The following is an 8,355-nucleotide window of genomic DNA, read 5'->3' on the forward strand; positions in this document are numbered from 1 at the left end:
CTGTATGCAAAACAGGTAACAACTTCACTTTCTCTTTAACCACACATCTAATGTGAAATGACAGTCTCTTTTAGGATGGCTAAATCTGTCAATTTCCAATCCTCTCAGTTTCTCATTTTTCCATCCCACCCCATTTGTGCATACGTTTGTGATTATTAAAATTAAAACACACCCACATGAAGATTCGAAAGCATGTTCATCTGCATTGCTCCTAATAGATGCATTTTTCTATGCACATTTCCCCAGTATAATACATTCCTGTAGGTCAGTGGTTCCCAATTAGCCAAGTACTGTGGAGCCCCTGAGTTGCAAAAGCCAAGCCATGGACTCCCTACTTTTGAAAATTTTGATATTTCTATGATAGTTTTTGTTATGTGGGTGGTACCACGGACCAGGCTCTGCAGGCAGACACTCTACCAATCCATAAATACAGCACATGAGGTGGGAATGCAGTAGTTCCCACCACCACCACTGTCTCAGTTACCATCTCAATGAGTTAGAAGGTGACTATCTGGAGCAGGGAACTTGCATCTACAGTGGTACCTCGGGTTAAGTACTTAATTTGTTCCGGAGGTCTGTTCTTAACCTGAAACTGTTCTTAACCTGAAGCACCACTTTAGCTAATGGGGCCTCCTGCTGCTGCCGCGCCACTGGAGCACGATTTCAGTTCTCATCCTGAAGCAAAGTTCTTAATCCGAGGTACTATTTATGGGTTAGTGGAGTCTGTAACCTGAAGCGTCTGTAACCTGAGGTACCACTGTACTTGTGTAGGCTCCCTATGTGATGTAATTCTGCAATGCCTCCATGAGTACAGGAGGCTCCTTGCTTCAGTCATTTGCCCTTCTAAATCATGCAGAGAAATAGGGATGGCAATAGGGATGGGGTGTGTGGATGTGTGGGTGAGCTACATTCTCCACATTTCTGTGTTTTATTATCAGATATGTACAATGTCTGAATAGGACTTAACTATGACAAAGGAACAGGGAGAGGAGGCACAGGGAAGTGCAATGGGGTGTCATCTGGAAGGGACATGAAGGCCTCCCTGTTTAGGGAAGTTTTAAATGTTTGATGTTGTTGCTTTTTATTATTGTTATTGGTGTTCTGTTGGGAGCCACCCAGAGTGGCTGGAGAAACCCAGCCAGATGGGCGGGGTATAAATAATTTTTTTAAATTATTATTATTATTATTATTATTATTATTATTATTATTATTATTATACTGTTTCTTTACAGAGAAGAAAGAAGAAGTGGGACAGAGAAGCAAGAGTGGGTATTGGGATGAGGAGACACATGTTTGAGACTGCGGTGGTGGAAGCAAAAGTGAGTTATTAATTTGTGGGGGGCAGCGAGAGAAATGGAGTCAGGGAGTAGAGAAGGGTATGCAGTTGGAGGGCTGGAGTCATCTTTTTACCCCATGTCTCTCTCACTTGCAAACATATCACTTGCAAAATGTTATGGGTTCTCCCCTAGATCCTACAATAATTGTTGTCTTCTAATAACCTTGGCATTAGTGTTTTGGCAACCTCTTTCAGGGATCCCTGGAAAAGCAACAGAAATGTATGCTATGACAGCAGGATATGTCATGATTACTAAACGCTAGTCTCATGCTTCGTCAGATACTTCATCACCTGTGACGATTTGAGGGAATTCATCCCTGCCAGACAATACTAGCATTGATTTAGCTACCGTATTTTTCGCACCATAGGGCGCACCGGACCATAGGGCGCACCCAGTTTTTAGGGGGGGAAATCAAGAAAAAAATCTTTTCCCCCCCCCCAGACCCAAAGAGCAGCGTACAGGGTGCGCACAACCTCTCCCTGCTGGAGGGGTTGCGAGCAGCTATGGAGCAAGCCAAGTTTTGGCTTCCCCTTTAGCCCCATGCAGCCTCTCCTTGCCGGGAGACGCTGCACAGGGCTAAAGAAGCCATAGCCCCATGCAGCCTCTCCTTGCGGAGGGGTTGCGCGCGGCTATGGAAGAAGGCAAGGCAGCGAGCGGGATGGATCCCGCTCGCTGTTTTGCCTTCCCCTTTAGCCCCGCGCAGCCTCTCCTTGCGGAGGGGTTGCGCGCGGCTATGGAAGAAGGCAAGGCAGCGAGCGGGATGGATCCCGCTCGCTGTTTTGCCTTCCCCTTTAGCCCCGCGCAGCCTCTCCTTGCGGAGGGGTTGCGCGCGGCTATGGAAGAAGGCAAGGCAGCGAGCGGGATGGATCCCGCTCGCTGTTTTGCCTTCCCCTTTAGCCCCGCGCAGCCTCTCCTTGCGGAGGGGTTGCGCGCGGCTATGGAAGAAGGCAAGGCAGCGAGCGGGATGGATCCCGCTCGCTGTTTTGCCTTCCCCTTTAGCCCCGCGCAGCCTCTCCTTGCGGAGGGGTTGCGCGCGGCTATGGAAGAAGGCAAGGCAGCGAGCGGGATGGATCCCGCTCGCTGTTTTGCCTTCCCCTTTAGCCCCGCGCAGCCTCTCCTTGCGGAGGGGTTGCGCGCGGCTATGGAAGAAGGCAAGGCAGCGAGCGGGATGGATCCCGCTCGCTGTTTTGCCTTCCCCTTTAGCCCCGCGCAGCCTCTCCTTGCGGAGGGGTTGCGCGCGGCTATGGAAGAAGGCAAGGCAGCGAGCGGGATCCATCCCGCTCGCTGTTTTGCCTTCTCCTTAAGCCCCGCGCAGCCTCTCCTTGCGGAGGGGTTGCGCGCGGCTATGGAAGAAGGCAAGGCAGCGAGCGGGATGGATCCCGCTCGCTGTTTTGCCTTCCCCTTTAGCCCCGCGCAGCCTCTCCTTGCGGAGGGGTTGCGCGCGGCTATGGAAGAAGGCAAGGCAGCGAGCGGGATCCATCCCGCTCGCTGCCTTGCCTTCCCCTTTAGCCCCGCGCAGCCTCTCCTTGCGGAGGGGTTGCGCGCGGCTATGGAAGAAGGCAAGGCAGCGAGCGGGATGGATCCCGCTCGCTGTTTTGCCTTCCCCTTTAGCCCCGCGCAGCCTCTCCTTGCGGAGGGGTTGCGCGCGGCTATGGAAGAAGGCAAGGCAGCGAGCGGGATCCATCCCGCTCGCTGCCTTGCCTTCCCCTTTAGCCCCGCGCAGCCTCTCCTTGCGGAGGGGTTGCGCGCGGCTATGGAAGAAGGCAAGGCAGCGAGCGGGATGGATCCCGCTCGCTGTTTTGCCTTCTCCTTTAGCCCCGCGCAGCCTCTCCTTGCGGAGGGGTTGCGCGCGGCTATGGAAGAAGGCAAGGCAGCGAGCGGGATGGATCCCGCTCGCTGTTTTGCCTTCCCCTTTAGCCCCGCGCAGCCTCTCCTTGCCGGGAGATGCTGCGCAGGGCTTTCCTGGCTTTTCTGGGAGGTGGGGGAATTCCCCCACCTCCCGCAAAACCGGCAGAAGCCGCGCGCACTTTAAAAGGGCTGCACGGCTTCTTCTGGCTTTCCTGGGAGGTGGGGGGATTCCCTCACCTCTCGCAAAAGCCCGCAGAAGCCGTGAGCTCTTTAAAGGGGCTGCGCGGCTTCTCCTGGCTTTTCTGGGAGGTGGGGGAATTCCCCCACCTCCCGCAAAACCGGCAGAAGCCGCGTGCACTTTAAAAGGGCTGCACGGCTTCTCCTGGCTTTCCTGGGAGGTGGGAGAAGGGACTGATGCGGCCAGTCAGTCCCTTCTCCCTCCTGTGGAAAAGCCCGCAAGAGCGCACGGAGCTTGTGTGCGGCTCTTGGGGGCTTTTCCCGCCTGCCTCCCCCCCCTGCATTCGCTCCATAGGACGCACACACATTTTCCCTTGCTTTTTAGGAGGGAAAAAGTGCGTCCTATGGTGCGAAAAATACGGTATTTCCATCCTTAAATACTGTTGTAAGGCTCATTATCTGTGAAGTTTTGGAGACGTGTGCCATCCTAAAGGAAGGTTAAACTGTTATATACACACCGCTATTCACCTCCGGCCTATATCCAGAATACTGAAATTTGCCATGAATTTTCCAACTAAACTGATTTTAGGATAGATGTATGTTAATTTTCTGAACCCCAAGCTGCAATATTGGAAAACTTTTGTCACTATGTCACTTTCTGATAGTGAAATACAGATGAATAGTAAAGCAATGCCAATGCACACTCCTTTTGGCTCTATAAACACACCTAAACAATAATGGCTTTGTCCATAACCATATATTTGGAACACATAAACAATAACACACATAGATGTTGCCATGCCCCGTGTGGCAGGAGGTGGCATAAGTTGAAGGCCATTAGCATATTGAGTATGGGTGGACACCTTTTAAAAGTCAGGTGGATAAAGGCATATATCACCCAGCATGGGGTACTTTGATCTGAGCCATTTGAGGTGGCATAACCCACCTTGGGTGTTGTTTGAGAGCTCATGAATTACTGAAATGCTATAGCGAAGATGGTAACAGGAGCCTCACTTTTTAACAAAGCTTTATTATCACCAGTGTTGCATTAACCGGCTCACTATCGGGTAGCCCTACCCCATATGAACCTTAGAATTTTAGGTCAGTCTGGAGTGGGATAGAGCCTCTCCCGACAGGAAATTGAATCCAATTCAGCCTTTCAGGCACTTCATCAGAGGGCAAAGCACAACATTCTCCTTCACCCCTAATAATTACAAAACTATTCAACATGAGCTGAAGTGTAAAGAAAATACACGATACTGGGGGGAAAACAACAACTCACTGTGACCCATACATTTTTGATACTTGCTGCTTTCATTGAACAACCCCAGAGATGAATTTGGTGGTGTTTCCAGTTAAACGAATTCTCCTCAAACAGTGCCAGTTGCACAGACATCAGAAAAAACTGAAGCAAATCAAGAAAGGGCGTATTGTTTGCTTTTTAAAAACAAAACAAAACTGTTGTTTATGTGCAGCAGTAGCCTTAAGAGGATTTAACACTGCAGTGGATCAGATTTCTCTAAACCTTCTCTCTCCTGATAAGAGCCGCCTCTGTGAGGTGACACACCAAACAGCATAAATTACCTTAAGCTGCAGATAAGCAAAAGGCCATTTGGGGGTTCTGAGTGCCATACAGGGAGATGCAAAGCAGCTAACAGTAGGAGAGTTGGCACTCATCTGGAACCTCCCAAGGATTAAATGTGAAAGCTCACATTTCCTTGCTGCTCTGAATCATGATTTCAGACAGTGACTAAGAACAACCCAGTGCCTTTGATAATGTGATGGGTTTTAATGGCAGTCCTTTTATCTGGGGGTCATAATTAAACATGTTTGATCAGGGCCTTAACAAGCACCTAACCAACATTTGTAGCCCCTTCTGGTAAATGAGCTATTGGTCACTGATTGTTAACAACATTGTTGTTGCTAGCGGTGATTAGTAATAATGAGGATACGAGTGTTACTTAAATACGTTTAGGGAAAGCCAAGTTGGGAGGCAAACAACGTCAACACAGTAGATCTGAATAATTGGCAGGCAATTTAGGAAGGATGACATTCTGGCTTCAGGACGTTGAGTTATGATATATAGAATAAAATGCCTTCACATGTGAGAGGAGCCATAGCTTAATAATAGAATATATGTCCTAAAGGCAGATTTCAAGTTTAAAGAACTCAACACCCATTTAGGCAGGCCGAAAAGAACTTAGCATGGAAAACTGCTTCTACTCTGTATAAACAGTATTGGCCTGGTGTTAAGAAAGTCATTAAAATAACCCAGATGGAGTCCAGAGAGAAAAGTCCTGATAAGACTTCATGAGCAAACCAAACAAAAACATTGTATTGTTTGAGGAGAAAAGAACATCTTTTTGTTGTTTTCTTTTTAACTTTAGGCATTGTACTCGTATATAGCAGACAGACATTCAATCAAACACACAGAGGAAAACTCCCTCAAAACTACACAGTTGATTATAGCATGCACTACCTTAGCAAGGATCCTGCCACTCTGCCTGGTTGCTAAGATTCATCTCCACCCAACCCCACTCTTGGTTAGTTGACTTTCTTGAATCCTGGAAGCCAAGACCCAAGTTCGGGGCAAGCAGTCTTTGGTGAGAAAACCCCAGCAGATATTTATCATCACAAAACATGCAGCAAAGTGTGGAAATGTAGGCTGTAAAACCTTTAGAATGTGCCCTTCTTGTGACTCCAAAATGTCCCCTTTTAAAAGTCCTTTCCAAAGTATCACAGTTCCTTAGCACAGAGACAGACTACACATTTGGTAAGTCATAAAGGATTACTTACAAAACTCGTCAAAGGTCAGCTTCATGGGCATTTCCATACAGCAGTCAGGAAAGATGCACAGGTGTAAGAGTATCCAAACATTTGGTATCGAAAAATGCTGGTTTCATACTCCATTCTGCTCTGAAACAAAAGAGACTAGTTAAGGCCATGTGCTGGAGCAACCAGCTCAGAGCTTCTTGCATACTAAAGTCCACATGGAGAGTGAACACAACAAAGGCTTGATTACCCATTTCCTCCCAAGGTAAGAGGAAGTGACATACACTAAGCTTGGCAGAACAGCTGACTCTCCATGGAAATCTATAGTAAAAGGAGAAAGATTTATATGATCTGAAGAGAAGCTATGGTTTTAACCTCTTCAGACATGAATTAGATCTAAGCATGCTGGTTACCCTACATACTTTAACACTAACAGAAGTAACCCTTAAGTTCACTCTTTCCAATCGCTAGATGGGTCTATTGTTTGCAGAAATTAGTAGCCTAATCTTTGCTGTAACTTTAGCTGTGGGGATAATCAGATGGTTTGCTCCCCCTCTCCTGTGTAAAGGCTATTTATTATTAAAAATAAACACAGATAATAATGAGCACAAATATGCATCTTACACTAAAAATCCTCAATACTAATACAATAGATTGATATAAAAATATTTAAAGGTAAAGGGACCCCTGACCATTAGGTCCAGTCGTGGACGACTCTGGGGTTGCGGCGCTCATCTCGCATTATTGGCCGAGCTTCCGGGTCATGTAGCCAACATGAATAAGCCGCTTCTGGCAAACCAGAGCAGTGCATGGAAACGCTGTTTACCTTCCTGCCGGAGCGGTACCTATTTATCTACTTGCACTTTGACGTGCTTTCAAACTGCTAGGTTGGCAGGAGCTGGGACTGAGCAACGGGAGCTCACCCCATCAGGGGGATTCAAACCGCCGACCTTCTGATCGGCAAGCCCTAGACTCTGAGTTTAAACCACAGTGCCACCCGTGTCCCATAAAAATATTTAAATTATGTCTAAAAGATCTTAAATTACTCTGACTTCAATCAAATATCAAAAAACTGCTGCGTTTTTGAAGCTGTCAATTTTTCTTCCGCTAATTAATAAAAATAGACCAATTTGTGATAAACTTGTCATTTTCTCTTCTCTCTTAATCTTGTGAGCTGCATGTTTAATTAGTAAGACCAACTCACACATTTTTTCCTAGCCACTTCCTTAGCAGTTTGTTGTCTTCATTTGTTTTCATATAAAATCCTTAAGGTAGCATCCACATAGCAAGCTATTTCTTTATGTTCTGTTTTTACCAAGCCATTAATGTAATTTAGTAGAGGCAGGGGAAATGGGGTCTCATGGGATCACATATCCTAATGTCTTTTCCATTTGATATTTAATTAAATCACAATACTTTCATGCTGCTTTGCTACCTCACCACATACCATAATACCCCCCTTGCTTTTTGCCATATCCAATACTTGTTTCCCCCTGTACAGCATTGCAAATATACAGCTCTTACTGTCAGAAAGTTCTTCCTGATCTTTAGTCAGAATCTCCTTTCTCAAAACTCGAAACTCCCAAACAGAAGTTATTCCCACTGTGGCCAGTCTTTCAATAAGCACACACCTTTTCCAGTTCTAAATCATTAACCTTTGAACAAGACACACAACAGGTGTTAACAATAACTGGGATGAGAGGATTGTTGCAAGGGAGAAGTTTAATGGGATGTGAGTAGGTGGTAGATGTGGGGAAAACATTTAGCTCAAGCAGTGCAGCTGCATCTGTGTGCTCTTTTAACAAAGATCTCTTGTTAGGTGGGGAAAGCACCTTTAAAGCTTGTAAGACTGTAAGCTTGTCTATTGGCAAGCAGGTTGAGGAAGGAGGTTTAGGTCTGTGAGGAATCTGCCAGTTTTGAGTTTCTCTGTTCCTCATTTTCCCCATCTTAACTTCAGTTTATCACAGTTATGCATCAGTTTGGGAATTTCCTATTTTAAGTCTTCATGGCAATTTGTCATCATTTAAGTAAAGATTTCTCCAAATAAACTTTATTTTGCAAAGCAGCTTCACTTAATGCAATGCATATTTGTTCATTGTTCTCATCAATTGTTATGCACACACTTTCCTCTAATATGGACATTTTGGTAAACATTTTTTTTTTTTGTTTGGAGAACTGCATTGTAGAATTCAGAGAAAGGTTAGCTGTGTTTTATTTATTT

At 46.2% G+C, this 8,355-nt stretch overlaps 1 non-coding gene across 1 annotated transcript; it reads right to left on the minus strand.

Moving 5' to 3' along the window:
* Positions 1 to 6,390: 6,390 nt before the first annotated feature.
* On the minus strand, positions 6,391 to 6,503 carry LOC114595079 (U5 spliceosomal RNA). Its single transcript, XR_003706151.2, has one exon. It is a non-coding gene; the product is annotated as a U5 spliceosomal RNA (small nuclear RNA).
* Between the last annotated feature and the right edge of the window lie 1,852 nt (positions 6,504 to 8,355).

This window comes from Podarcis muralis, chromosome 3, assembly GCF_964188315.1.
Source record: "Podarcis muralis chromosome 3, rPodMur119.hap1.1, whole genome shotgun sequence".
NCBI classification, from domain to species: domain Eukaryota; kingdom Metazoa; phylum Chordata; class Lepidosauria; order Squamata; family Lacertidae; genus Podarcis; species Podarcis muralis.